This window comes from Meriones unguiculatus, chromosome 9 (genome assembly GCF_030254825.1).
Source record: "Meriones unguiculatus strain TT.TT164.6M chromosome 9, Bangor_MerUng_6.1, whole genome shotgun sequence".
Classification (NCBI taxonomy): Eukaryota; Metazoa; Chordata; class Mammalia; order Rodentia; family Muridae; genus Meriones; species Meriones unguiculatus.
Genome location: NC_083357.1, coordinates 76119767 through 76135377, shown reverse-complemented (window position 1 = coordinate 76135377; position 15611 = coordinate 76119767).

Here is a 15611-nt window from a genome sequence, read left to right as displayed (position 1 = left end):
TCACTTGTCTCCACTCTCTTTCTCACTCTTTTCACCAGTCTTCACCCCACCACTCTCATGGGTCCCCTAACTAATCTCTCTGAACTCCCTGCAAACTCTAACTCCAACCTCCTTCAGGGCCAGACATAATTTCTTAGAGCCTCTGTCAGGCTCAAGTTTGTCATGTGAACACCTTGGTGGAGCCCAGCCCATGCCAATGTATAAATCTGTCCTCATGAAATAAAGGTATAGACTTTACTCCTGACATTTTATTCTTTGCCCTTGACAACTGTCTAGGTTGGGGCTGGTGAATTCTAATAACAGTCTATCAAAGCCTTGATGTGCTTGGTATTATGATAGTCTAGAGAGCTACAAACATCTTATAAATAGCCAGCTTCATGTTGCTGGCTCTTGAATTCCCCAGATGTCAAGACTCCTGTTAAGGTAATTTTTGATGGCCTGAACCTGTAATCACATGGGGCCTCTGGTCTGGACCTTTGCAGATCAGTCGGCAGAGTGGGCAGTCCTCTGTTCTCACCTTTTTGAGCCTTTCTTCTGATGTTGCCTGGACGAGTTTGCCTTTGCTAGAGTTTGCCTTTGCTCAGTGTTGATGCATCTGACAATGGCTTCTCTCATCCTCCCCAGGTATCCGGGCAGTGGCCTTCTCAGCTCTTCCAAGCCTTTGCTCTTGTCTGCTTCCTGTTGCTGCCCCTGTGCTGTTTTACTTCCAGCATCAAGAAAGCCTGGGGTGGAGAGAGAGCAGGCAGGAATGTCCTCTCCAATCTGTGCCTCTTATTTCTTTCCCGTGCAGGGCATGCACACCCACCTTTAATTCATTCTTTTTTCTTTTGGTCAGTAATTCCCTCAAATATCTACTGAGTACCTCCTAGGTACAGGCATTGGGCAGCAGCAAATACCATAGGCTACAGTCAAGTGGGAGTGAAGAAAGTAGACATTAAATAACAAATCATTCAATTAATGCTTTAACTACAATACGAGGCAGGTTAGGTAAGAAAGGTACTATGAGAACAAGCAGGTGGAGACTCCATCTCATCCAAGCATCAGAGAGGGCTTCCGTGAGACAATTTTGAGCAAAGCACAAGTTAAAACACAACATGGTTAAAGGACAGATAGAAAAAAATCAGAAAGGCTCCAGGGTGGTTGAGGTGCAGAAGACCCACAGAGAGTGAGTGTGACAGATTGGCAAGAACCCCCCCCCTTTTTTTTAACTCAGCAGGCACCTGGAGGACTGAGGCTCTATCTAAAAAGTAGTGAGAGTTGAAAGACTGTCAGTCAGCCATTGCATAGATTTCAAAATCAGTTCAGTAGCAATGAAACAAACCCACAGACAGAGGCACCACTGATATTCTATGCTGCTCGGCTAGAGGGAAATCTCAGCCCTACAGAGGCTGTGGCTCTGACAATCTGCCCTCCTGCCCAGGAATATTCACCATGACGTCACATTAATGGAAACAGCACAGTCAGCAGCAGTGCTGGGTAACCAGACTGTTCTGGTCCCACCTAGACCAGGGATGAGACTGTCTTCATGCTAGCATCATCCTTCCAATGGACAGTCCTCTGCCCCCATCTGTGGGCATGTGAGGTGGCACCAGGTGTTTCTATAAGATCAGGTTGGTTTGCGTGACAGTTTCCTCTGAGACTGAGCCATTTCATCCTGAAGGGAAGCTCTTTAAAAGGAAAAGTAAACCACTCAAAGTAGCTTCAGGAAGTCCCTAAAACTGACCAGATTCACTAGACCCCTCCCTGTCAGAGTTAACAATAAAAGCTGAGAGTGGGGCTCAGTCGACTGAGGCACTTGAAAAGGACACTCTCCAACCTGTCAAGCTGACTGCAGGCTGTGCAGTGTGCACCAGGTTCCCATCCAGGGTGGGCCTTGGTGATACAGCTGTCCTGGAGCCATTTCTGCTCCTGTAGGTAACCCCTCTCCCATATTCCTATAAATAACCCCAGTAAAACTCGTGGTTCACCAAAATGGACTTTGATGGTATCTGTACTTTGGTCTGTTGTGGATTCCCTCTCTGGGTTGAGTAGACATGTGTGTTGGGTCTCCCCAGGAGAAGTTTTGTCACACAACAGGCAGAGAGGACATCAGAGTCCCTCCCCTCCCCCCAACACACACTTCCTGTGTGAGCATACTAGGTACCAGGCTTGCAATGAGTGGTCTTCCCTAGGCAGCAGGGTGCGACCTCAGATCATCTTCTATTCTGCAAATCTGGGGGCTTCCATCTCATGTAGGCAGAGCTGTGGTCTCTCATTCTCTTCGCCTGCTCAGTCTTGCCAGGTTGGATGGTTAGATGCTTCTGAATCACCCTTCTCCATGGGGCTCTGTAACCCAGAAGCATGGCCCACGTGAACCAGGTCAGTAAGTTCCCTTGTCCTCCACTTTGCACATAAAGTCAGGCCCTAGCAATCACCATCGGGACAAAGGGAGGGGAGAGGATGGGTGTGAGGCTTCAGTCACAGGGTCCCAGCTCCTTCTAGGTCGGCCTCCCATACTGACCTCATGGCTTCAGTAACTCCTCAGTCCTCATAGTCTTAGTCTTCCCAGGCCATGGCTCCTGACATTGTGGACCCACGGACACTGCTCTGCCCCTTGTAGGTATCCCTCTGCTCTGCCCATACTTGTGCAAGTAGCACTTTTATTCAACCACTTAAAGTTGCTATTTTCAGAGGGCCAGGCTTCCTTCCTGTTCTACCATACCAAAATCAGAGCTAAGGAATCACTATGTATGGTCTAGTCTTAAGATGGAAACTTTTTTTTTTTTTTACCTTTCTGGCACATTTTGGTTCAGATTCCCTAAGGACTGGCCTCTGCAGGCTCTTGAGCAAGGTGGATCAATCCACCAAGTGCAGAGGAACCTGAAGAACATGAGGGCTGCATCCCTTTTCCTTTCTTCTAACAAGTTCTCGGCGATCCACCACACGCGCCACCATCCGTGTTGCCCTGCACACCAAGCACAACAAGCCTCAGACTTTCCCATCCTCTTTCCCTTGTCTGTAATTCTCTCCCACCAGAAATCTGAGTGGCTCGGCCCCGCGTTAATGTAAGGCATTTCCTACCAATGTCAGTTTTCAACTAACTTCTTAAGGTCTACGCACAGTTGGCACTCACACCCCAGCCCTCGATACCACCTTCCCTAATTTATTTACAGGTTCTACTTGGTAAAGATTTGCTTTTTTTTATTGACCAGTCATGCACCCCCCCACACACACACACACACACACAACATCTCCAATAACTATCCCCAGATTCCATGTGCTATTTGCTGAACTAGCACAATCTCAGCTCACAGGGGAGACGTGTAAAGGGACACAGGGATATTACTTTGGGCCCCAAGGCTTCTCATCTGTCTCTGAACACAGCCTCTTCCAGCAAAACCCTACCTTTATCAAGGGTCCTATCGAATCCACAGCATTCTGCGTGATGCAGAACAGGTCAGTCTATGCCCCGTGTTAGTTAATGCCATTTTGCAGATTAGATACATCCATGTGGAACTGACAAACCATTCTTTTTCTGCCTGGTCTCCATTTCAGAAGCAGAACCACACACTGGAAGAATAAAGTTCTCTTTGCTCTGGGAAGATGCCCCCCTGTTCTGGAAGTTAGGCATGCACTTTGAGCAGGCATGTCCATTTACGTGCTACTCACTGTGAAAGCTCCTGCAACATGCTAGGCTTTGTGTTAGCAGCTGAAGAAGCCAAGGTGAATGAAACACGGTCCCTTCCCTCCAGATGCTCTGACATGCTGGACTTCTACAGGGTGAAAAGATGAAAGCTGCTATCTTTTGCAGCACAGAAACGATGCACAGGACTGTCTACGCATTCCCACCATTCAGCACATGCAGAAACATCCTGTACCCAGGAAAGCCAGGTCCTGACCCACAGCCACAGACTGGGAAATCCTATACGTGGTCTGTGTCAACATTGGGGACCCGTAAAAAAGCTCAGCATCTCGAATCACTGCCATTCCCTGGACTTAATCCAAATCCTTGGAGTCTAGGAAAGAACCACAGTCATTCCTCAGATCCAGCTCTCACAGAGGTGCTCACGGGCGCATCCTTGTGAGTATCGATACATGAGGTGCTCACAAATGCATCCTTGTGTGTGTAAATACATGAGTGAAGGAGAAGGCAATAACGTGCTAATGGCAATGCATATGAAAGTCACAGGAGGATCCCCTAACAGTCTACCTTCATGACATCTGGGCTAAAGCATCCTGGTGGCTGTGGGAGTGCATGGATCTTCAGGTTGTCCTCAGAAGCCAGAGCCCAAAGAGGGCTCAGCATTAGGAGAGCAAGCTAGTGATGAAGAGTGGAAGCAGAACAAATCGGTAAACTTACTTCAAGATTAGCTCTTTGGTCCCTCGGGTGTCAGCTGAGCATTGATTATTAATTAGATGATGAGATGGCACTCGACAAAAAACACAGTGAGAGCCCTGAGTGCTTTTAAACACAACATTGGCTACTTGTGTCCTTTGGGAGCCATGCTCTGTAAGGAACTATAGTTTCCAATGGATAATATTCAGGCGTGACTTGTTGGGATAGCCACCAATTAAACCGCATGCTTCTTATTATTTTTATAAACACACACACACACACACACACAATTAATTAAACACAACTCTTTCACCTCAAAGGGAATAAAAGATAATTTATTCTGGGCCCAAGTATAAGTGACTATAACCCCAAGTGCCATGGTCCTCCATGGTAACACTTCCATGAACTTTTTATAGTAACAGGACAAATAATAATAATATATCAAGATGCTTTTCAAGTACACTGGAGGGAACATCAGATGGTCATGTTCCAGCAAAATACAGAAATATGTTATAGGCATCAGATACTATCTAATGACATACTTGGCTTGGAAGTGTGTTCATACATTCCACATGGATTTACCTGATGGTCACAAGGATGTTAGGTCACACAGAAGTGGACAACAAATGGCTATTTACAGGGCTAAAGTAGCCCAAGATAGTTGAGTTCTAAACCTGTAGATTTCCAACTCTCCACAGTCACTGAAGTTCTAACTCATCAAAGGGCCTTGTAGGTTTAGTGTGGGTTAGCTGGTAACCTTGCGTTATACCTCAGAGACTGTCTGTAGGAATTAGACTCTAGGAACCACGGCAGAGGAGATGGCACCCTGATGGTCAAGGCGTGAGGAGAAGTCACCTAGAGTCTTCTCACACAGTAGCTTGAGAGGCCTGAGAAGACGGTGCCCCTTATACCAGCCATCTCTGGGCTGTGGCCCGATTTCTCTGCCACCGTTCAGAAGAGATGGATATAAGCAGCATGGGGAACCTCGCCACAAAGCAACTAGCAGAAATGACAGCTTTCTGCATGGAGCAGATGTGTGCTGTTTCTGCCATGTCTTGGGCATACGTAAGACTTGCAGAGTGTCAACCCCTCAGAACCACAGCTTTTAAACACATTACCTGTTCTAACTCAGTTCAAATTTCAAAAATAGCGGTTGGCACAGCCCTTGTGCAATCGATCCCGGCGAGCTTCTGTCGGCTCCTTTGCAGAGGTTTCCCATCTGAGCTTCTCCAAAAAGAACGGCACTTTGCTTTCAACAGTCTGCCAGCTGGTCTGAGACAAAGCAGGTGCAGCCCTTTCTAAATACCATATGCACATACATGCCTCCCCAGTGCCTGGCCCCTCCTGCCAGAATCTTGAGACAGAGCTTTGTTGGTAGACAATTTTTCTTTATACCAAACTTTATCCAAGATTACTATGGTCAAAAGCAGAAGTGAGAAAAACAATGAAAATTATAAAGACTTCTCTCTCTCTCTCTCTGTGTGTGTGTGTGTGTGTGTGTGTGTGTGTGTGTGTGTGTGTGTGTAGGCTACAGGTCAACTGTGGGTGTCATTCCTGAATGACTATATCCACTTCGCTTTTTGATCTATGTCTCTCACTAGTCTGAGGCTGGCTGATGCAGTTAGGCTAGCTGGCCAGTGAACCCCAAGGACTCACCTCCAAGCACTGATATTACAAGCATGAGCCACCACATCTGGCATTTTTATACGGGTGCTGGTGATCTGGCCTCAGGTCCTCGTGCTTCCTTAGCAAGCACTTGCCTGACTGGACCATCTCTCCAGCCCTAAGACTGTACACTGACTCCCCAAGCACTTTGTACATAAACCATGTCTGTTTGAGGCTTCACCTCATCCAGGAAGAACAGTCGAGCTGATCTGGAGCAGGGATGAGGCAATTAGACCTCAGCATCAGGACCCGTGTAAGTGATGGAGTCGAATTTGCTCAGCAGTTGGTTAGAAGAGCTTGTCTTCGGCTCACTGTTTGTGCTCCTCTGCCCCTTGGAATACTGGAGGCAAGAAGCAGGTCGAGTTCATCTTTGTGGTCTTACCACCACCACCACCTTCCACTAGCACATTAGCCTTTTCCATTTTGAGCAGGAATGGAAATAAAATCGGAAGTCCCCAGCTATCTTTGATACAAGCCTAGAATAGAAACGAGAGGAATAAACAGTTCCAGGGCCTAGCTCATTGCTCTTTCAGGTAGAATCCTATTACATTTAAAAGTATCCTTTGAAATTCTGATTAGCCTGAAGCCTTTGAAAGCAGATAGTTATGCAGCCATCTGAAGCGAAATTCTCTTGCTGTCTGACAGCTCCCCATCCTCTTGACCTATACCCTCTGGAAACCTCTGGCCAGCCACCAGCTATACAACCAGATGTTTTGGAGTTTGCTGAGGTGCAGCCCCTCCTAATGGGGCATGGGATGCTGGAGGCAAGGGGCAGAGCTGATCATGTTAGGAAAATAATTACATAAATTGATCTGAGAGAACAGAGCACATCAACATAAATTCACTCCAAGTAGATGGCCTTGCATACTTGTGTGTGCCATGGTTTGGATGTGAGGTGTTTCCCAAAAGGCGCAGATGTTGGTCTTCAGTGTGGTTCCTGGTTTGGTCCCTGGCTGACAGGACTGTTGAGAGGAGGCAGGATTATCAGGGTGCTAACTTCATCAAAAGATCAGTCCATTAACGGGTTTATTCTAAGATGAGGTGGGACTAGTAGGTACACTTGGGTGGAGGAAGGGGGTTATTGGGGTATGCCCCTGAAGGGTATAAATGACAGTCCCTTCTACTCTGTCTCTCTGCTTTCTGGTTGTTATGTTGCAAGCATCTTTCCTCTGTCATGCTTTCTGCTATGATATACTGCCTCTCCACAGGTCAGGCACACAGAACCAAATGGCTGTCATCTGCAACAGACATGGTGTATGTACAAAGCGCTTTAGGAGTCACAGAATACAGTCTAAGGGCTGGGGAGACGGCTCAGTCTGGTGTGTCTGTTTCATGGATCTGTGCACTTCTGGCATCTGCCCTCCTCACCCTACCCTAAGAAACATCTCTGAAAACGGTTCACGAATGCATGTTGCAGCCCGACCCATCTCCCTCAGGGAGCTGCAACAGTGGCACTGCTTAGAGTTTGAGAAAGGTGGACAAGGCTTCTTTCAGGGTCAGCCACATGTTTCTGCAGCTGTAGGGCAAGAAACATTTTTTAGTCCATCCCAAATTAGAGTGTTTTTTTATGGAGCTTTTATCCCCCCACTCTGCCACTGTTCTATCAATCTGCATGAGACTCTCAGTCCCAATAGCCGAGCTTTCAAATCTCCCTAGGAATTCAGCGCAGTCCCAAAGATATGTGAAAGTAAATCATGGGGAAGATTACATCTGGGCTCCATAGGCTTTCTCAGCAATGCTGGTTCCAGGGAAGGATTCTGACTGACAGCCAAAATTAAAAAAAAAAAAAGTGCCAAAACTCCAAAACACTTGCATTTACACCTTGTAAATCTCATTAGCATGTGTCAGAGCACCAGGGGTTCCAAGACAGAGAGCTGGCAGAGCCAGTTGTGGAATGTTGCATCCAGCTAAATACACAGACCCCAACTCAGTTACAACAACTTTTCTCTACAAGCTGCTCCACACCCGTGTGGATCGTGTGAAGACCAGTCTCGGCGTTCTGTTTCTGCCTGTGGTTAACAAAGATAGGTGGAAAATTCCAGAGGTAAACAGAGCACAGAAACACACTCCTGGAAAACGTATTCTTCACTCCTGCTGGGGCTTTGATGTCTAATTGTTCAATAGTTTCCTACTTTAGTGGACTTGGCTTACCCACACATAAATGATCTATTACTCAGGATTAGGTTCGTTTTGCAACTGACAGTAACATAAGCAAGATAGATGTTTACTTCTCTTGCATAAATGAAATCCAGGGAGCTTGCAGGGCAGTTCTGTAATAAGTAGGAATGGAGGCCTCTTCCAGCTTATTTCTATGTCATTCTCAGTACAGGACTTTCATCTCAGGCTTCAACAAGCCTACTATGGCTCCACCAATCGCATTTGCATCTAGAGATGATCAGTCAGCAAATTACAGTTCACAAACTGAATCTAACCCTCCTTCTGTTCAGATAAATAAGATGTTATCAGAACATACAAGAGCAAATGGGATACACCCATTTGTTTGAGTATATTCTATAGCTGCTTTAACAGCTTAGCAGCAGAGCGGAGAAGCTGTAGCAGAGACCAGATGGCTCACAAAGCTGAAAATATTTACTATCTGGCCCTCTCCAGCAACAGTTTGCCAACCCCTATTCTAGGTGGGAGTTGGGGGGAAAGGAGGGAGTCACGACAACCCAGGCCATTTCCCAAAAACCAAATGTGACATTTCTGCTTGTGCCCCATTGCCAGCACTGAGTCTCAGCGCCATCCTTAGCTACAAGGAAGGCTGAGAAATGAAGCATATTCTAGGCGGCCACCTGCCCAGACTTACAGCCCTCTCACTAAGGAAGAGATGAGAGTTGAGTTATCCAAGGGTCCTATTAGACCAATGTCTTGAGACAGAGCCCAGCTGAATGTCCTACTTGGCATCTCCCCGAAAACCACAGACTGACTTTGATCGTCTGCACTTTTGTTCCCAGGCAAGGGAAAAATTCTCAGAGTGAGGCCCAAGTTCACCCCAAAAAGAAGGCGACCCTGAAAGAAGTACTATCTTCATCAGGAGATAGGTCCATTGATGAGATGGAGAAGAGCAGAAGAAGAGGGGGGGAAGGGACAAAGAAGGAGGGGACACAGGAGAAGGCTTTTAAGATGGGTATAAAATATTATTCATAACACAAGTGTGAGAAATACACGTCAGTTTATTTTCTTCACTAAGTAGGATTCTAACCCACCTCCTGATGGGAGGGTCAGAAATACAACACAGGCAATGCTGGCTCCCTCTTCAAACTCAAGAGAAGGTCCCAGGGGCTTCTGAAATGATCCTTTTTATCAGTGATCACAGCAGGTGCACAGAGACAACATATGGCTCCTTCAGGTGAGCCTGGGAAACCTTAGGAGATAGATTTCCTAGAGGCACCACCCCCTCAGAGGGCACAGCACACCTGTTTCTTTCCTAAGAGAGGAAATTCAACCCCATCCTCATCCACAGCCTCAGAAATATAACACTGTCTCTCCATGCCCTATGGTTCTCCCAACAGCTTCTACTTTCTACACAATGAAAAATCCTATAGTCAATGTTTTCTCCATAGATAGTCAGGGAACAAGGAGATAGGTACTCATAGATAGATAGATGATAGATAGATAGATAGATAGATAGATAGATAGATAGATAGATAGATAGATAGAATTTGATTGTCTGCACTGCTGTTTCCAGTCAAAGGAGAAATAAAAAAATTAAAGTTAGGCCCAAGTTCAACCAAGTTTCCTTCCCTAATGACCATGGCAGAGCTATAAACAGAAATAGACTGATGGATGGGTGGATGGATGGATGGATGGATGGATGGATGGATTGATTGATTGATAACAGGTATATATAGAAGATAGATAGATAGATAGATAGATAGATAGATAGATAGATAGATAGATAGATAGATAGATAGATAGAATCTACATGGATGTAACCAGATTTATCCTCCATGTAGAACACCACTAAGATTTAACATCTGCATCTCTTCATCCTGTAGCCATTTTGCATGTTTCTGTCTCTGTTGGTCCTTTTCTTGGCCAGGAACTGGATTTCCTTCTGAAGGGAAATCAGAGGCAAATGGAGTGATTGGAAGATGTTGAAAAGTATGATATCTTGAGTGACCCCTTGATGCATATCTTCAAATCACCTAACCCTGCTCTTCTAATTATATTTCAAATTCCTAAATTTTAGGAGCATATCTTAAAACATTCACTTATGTGGAGGTCCTTGTTGTCAATGGGATTGTGAACTCTAATAAATATTTAAGTACCATGGATAGATGATAAAATTGTTTGAGACTCTGAGGAATTCAAGTGGTTTAAGCATAGTTACTATTCAGCATGTATGCACCAAGAAAGCTTCACCCAGTGTCAAAATGTTAAAAATACTGTCACCTGCTTCTGAACTCCCAAGCACTACCCTAGTGTTGTACCCTGCTTAAACTCTATAACCCCTCTATTGAGACCTACTTTAGTTCTTAGCGAAACTGTATCTCCTCTGTTAATACCTGCTGTCGCCTTTAACATCAGAAGCCATTTTGCCTCCCTGTGTCCATGTTGACCATAAGGTGAAGTTAAGTTCAAGTTCTCAGGCCTCTACATGTCTGAGACAAGGAAACAATTCAATAGTTCGATGCTTGCTGCTTATAATAAAACAATAGACGATAAATGCATGTTCTGCTTGAGTTAAAGGTAAATATATGTTCTGTTAGAGTTAAAACCGAAACATCCTGCCATGTTCCTTACTGCCAGAAAGCTGGAGAGCCCCAAGAGCGAGCTCCCCTATCCTAAATCCCAGCCGATCAGCTTAAAGTGCTTTGTCTAGCTACAATACACTTGGAACAAACACTTGGAACAAAATTGATTATGTTTAGCTAGTCAAAAAGATGTAATGCTACCTCCCTCACTTCCTACACTTGGTTACCTGGTTGATAGCTGGCTACTGGTTTTTGTATTAAAAAAAAAAAAATAGACCAGTGTCATAGTCTAGCCCCCAAGTCCAGATTATGGCTCTGACTGGTCAGTTTTTGTGCAGTGTTCAATAAACTTCCATTAGCCTGAGTCTGGCGTTGGAGTGGTCAGTGTGTGGCTATTCCCAAACCCATAACACTTAGCAACTTCCCAGTGCCTCTCTGAGTTCCCACAACCCAGCAATCGAAGGGCAGCGCCTGGATCAGCAAGCAGCCTACAGATCCTGCTCCAAGGCCATGAACAAGGTGCATTTGATTAGTCATTTACTGGATCAGTTGTGGAATATTTTGAAATCACCTGACTATGAATGTTTCCAGTGGAGAGAAAAATAGGACAAGCTGAAGGTTCTCTTCCAGGGTTATCATGCACTGTTAGGCAGGCTGTTCACTGCACAAGGTTTCATAACTAGGGAACTAATTATAAAGGAACCGAATTCCAGCCCTAAGCTCTGTTTGCCGTGCCCATGGCCAGTGTAGGACTGCCTCTCAGAAGAAAGGAGGAACAAAAGTATGTATTCCAACTGCTGCCTCAATGTCAAAACAATTTCAGTCACCTAGTGCTAAGCAGAAGAGGTTCTGAAGTAGGATGGGAGCATAAGCTGAAAGTCACGAATAGTACAAGAATCATTTAGGAAGGTTACACATGCCACTTAAAAAGTTACAGGCAAGAAGAGCTCAGAAAAGAAGTGAAGAGGCGTCCAGCTGAGGGACTGAGCAACTATGGATGATTTAAAATAATATCAGAAGAAAAAAATATCAGGAAAAAGAAGTGGAGGAATGAGGTAAGCTTTCTGCAATGCCTGGGAAACTACAGCTGAGTATCCAAATAAAAGCCCCAACTCCAACATGGGGGTGAGCAGAAGAGGTGAAAGCTGCAGAAGTGAGCCCTAAGTGGCCTGTGGGAGGAGAACAAGGAACCTAAAGAGCCCTTGGGAACAAGCAGAATGATACAGTGTGCTTTCACAGAATGGATAGGGCATGAACATTATCAGAATCTGATTCAGTCTGGGTGTGGAAACACACCCCTTTCATCCCAGAACTCAGGGAAGAAGATCAGGAGTTAAAGGCCAGCCAGAGCTAAGTAATGAGCTCTAGACCTGGGCTACACAGTGAGACCCCTTCAGAAAAGAAAAAATTAAATTTAAGTCTTTCCTTGCCAATCACCAGCTGGGAGCCCTTAAAGACATTAACTTGTCTGAACTTTGGTTTCTCTGAAAATTGTTGTAATAATACCTACACCGCAGAGCTACTATGAAAATTAAAATAAGTGAGTGAGCTGCCTACCTCAATGCATGACAAGGAGCCAGTGCCTTACACTCATAGCCATTATTAGAAATATTATTGCTATTATTATCAGCAGAGAGCTGCATACTAGGCCATGAAGAGCACCTCCAGAGCAGGACAGAAGGACATGAAGAGACAGCCAGGGCAGATTAAAAGGACACGAGATAAGTGACAATTTTCTCAAATTCTGACCTAAGACTACAGCTTTTTCTCTAAGGGACAGAATTTAATATGTGAATGTGATTTTGATAAATGACATGTAATATGAGCTTATCTGAGATTGAACTCCACTCGCCTCCCAGCTGGGTTGATCAGGAGGAGAGCTGAAGTCTGGGAGAAAATGATGCTCTTAAAACCTTGCCATCTTTCCCTGGGTAGAGTTTACCATTTCAGGGCCTGAAGATGACCCGACCAGCCCCAAGTTGAACAGAGGGAGCTCTGGGGACAGGGGTTGGGGCCACCATCCCTGCTGTAAGAAACACAAATCACCCTGGAGTTCTCGGGGAAGAGAAATCAAATGTGTCCTCTTCCGGATCCCAGAACCAACAGAATGGATACAATAAGCATCCCTTTCAGTCCATTCCAATGGCTACGGTGGAGCTGTCCAAGGTACAACCTCTCGCCCGACCTGCCTTGAGATGCCAGTGTTAAGCTGAATCTCCAACACTATCTGCCCGGTTGTTTTCACCAGTATACATTCATTAAAACTAACTGGAAGGTGTTACGGGATCACGGAGTGGACGCCTCTTCCCCTAAACCAAGCACCTGAGGGAACTGGGAGCTGTTACCTCAGAAAATCTCCAACCTTTAAACAAAGAGTATGTTTGTACAGGGAGGGAATGGTATTCAGGTGTTTCCCTCCCCGTTTGGGTTTTAGTTTTGTTGTTGTTGTTGTTGTTGTTGTTGTTGTTGTTGTTGTTTTGCTAATAAAAGTGTGTAGCCCAAGCTGGCCTGGGACTTACCATATAGCCTAGGCTAACCTTGAACTCATGGCAACCTGCCTGCCGAAGCCTCTCAAGTGTTTGAGATTACAGGTCAACACCATACCTGACTTTTCATGAGGCTTATTGCTAACCGACTCATTTGTCCATTCATTCATTATGACTATTGTTTATTTTTTGACTCCTTGAGGCCAGGAAGTTACTATAAATCAGTAAATGACCTGCTGTCCACTCCACACCCACCCTCTTCCATCTCCAGGAGGCTAAACATTATTCTTTTTTTGCCTTATAACTACCACCTACTCCATGGTAAAAAATAGATAAATAAATAAAAAATAAACATAAATAAATAAAAGACCTCAAACGCTTCCCTGGGGTGTCAGCTCTAGCCTTTCTGCTCCCTTCCCCTTCTCTCATTATCCATTGCCCATACCTTTCCCTCTGTAACACTGGTTCAGTGTCCCTGTTGTTTCAGCATCTCCACTAGAACTGGAGTTTAATGTCTACAATGCTTTGTGGTTAATAAAAGACATGGGCCCCTCATTTCAGCTCTGAGCAAGTTAAAGTAAGAATTATCCACCTCATTTAACCAACTTAGAATAATGTGTTTAGACCAGGACACCTGCATGGCACCCCGTGCTTCCTTCAGCTCTCTGAAGTCTATAATTAAGGACTGTCTCATGTTTCCTGTGTGCCTTGAATACTTCCAAAAAGATGTGGAATGGTGCTTACCTGTAGCCAGAGATCTTCCAATCCCAGATCTTGTTTTAAAAAGTCAACTACAATTGAACTCTGGGGTACGTAGAATGCCACTGTTTCCTATCTTGGCCTTACCTCCACACATACTGTTTACCCTAACACATTTCTTTCCTTCACCCAAAGAAGTCACAGAGATGTCTTCTCCCCTTCTTAAATGAGTTCCTAAATCCGACCCTCTTTCTTAGGCAAACCTCTGTTTTGTTAATATTTTCTTTTGGTGTGTGTTTGTCCATATTTGTATGTGAGGGCTTATGTGTGCCAAGGAACTCACGTGAAGGTCAGAGGACAGCCTGATGTGGATGGTGCTGGTCCTCCACAGTATCTTGTTCTCGCTTGTTGTTTGCCACTGTGCTGTTCTCAAGACGGGTTGCCTCATGAGTTTCTGGGGGATTCTCCTGTCTCTGCCTCCGTCACACCGTAGTAATGCTGGTTTTACAGACATCCACCATGATCTCTAGCTTACACATGGGTTCTGGTGGTCCAAACAGAGGTTGTCAGGCATGCTTGGCAAGTACTCTACAAGTGAACACATCCCGCTGGAGTGGTTGTGCGTCTGTCTTTTCCTCTGATCATAATATGCAAAAAAGATAAGGCAAGAGTTTATGCCCTGGTGCCTACCCTTGTGAATGACACACCAATAATGTCAATTCTTACTAAGCATGGCTCGTGGCCCCTCCTCTACTGATTACCCTGCAAAAACAAAGTTTATAAAACCCTACATTTATTCCTCAGCCTTTGAAACGCATCACTCTCTATATTCATGACTCTCCTGGTATTTGTTTAGCTGCCTTAAATTGTTCCATGCATGTGATTCAAGACTCTTAAAAGGCAGATGGTTCCACCCAACTACAAAGCACTCCTCACCACCACCTCCTCACACACTTTGAAAGTTGCTTAGTAAAATGTTTTTGATCCTGGTGGTCGGTTGCCGGTGCTGAAAGGAAAAGCCATTAGGACTGTGATTAATGAAGATGCTTTATGCAAGTTTTCCCCAAGCGCAAGCAAGAGGACATGTAATCCCATTACCAATACTCAATCTTTCACTCTCCGGAGATTCCTTCACACTAATTAGTCTGAAGCTGTAACTTAGCCTCTACTTTAAAGAATGTGTCACATGAGGACACTTCTAATTTATCTCTGACCTTCCTTAGATTTCGAGGCGCATACGCCTTTGAGTAGCATCTCTCACAACTGCCATTTTTCTGCCACTTAAGAGAAAGGGAAAAGACCTGAGGAGGAGAGGTAAGCTCGGAGCTCTTGCCCTAGGCCTCAGCTTCATTGAGACTTTGGTGCTGCTGTTTCCTTGCGCTCCCTTTGAAGGCCAATGAGCTTTGCACCACATTACAAAGATTTTTCAGTGGACAAAGAAATATAAACAGGTTATCTCTGTTATATCTGAGCACAAAATTTAAAAGCTGACGTACCCCAGCCATCTCCCCACCTTGCACACTGCATCAACAAAGACCAAGTTCTAAGTGGTAGACCTTCATCAGCCCAGGTCCCCAAATAAGAAAGCCCAGAGCCCATCCCCCCCCAGGGACACAACAGACATACAAGGTAAGAGAAAAAGTTCAGCGGGGGCAGGGTGGGGCGTGGAGAGATGGCTCAGAGATTTAAGAGTACTGGCTGCTCTTCCAGAGGTCCTGAGTTCAATTCTCAGCAACCTCATGGCGA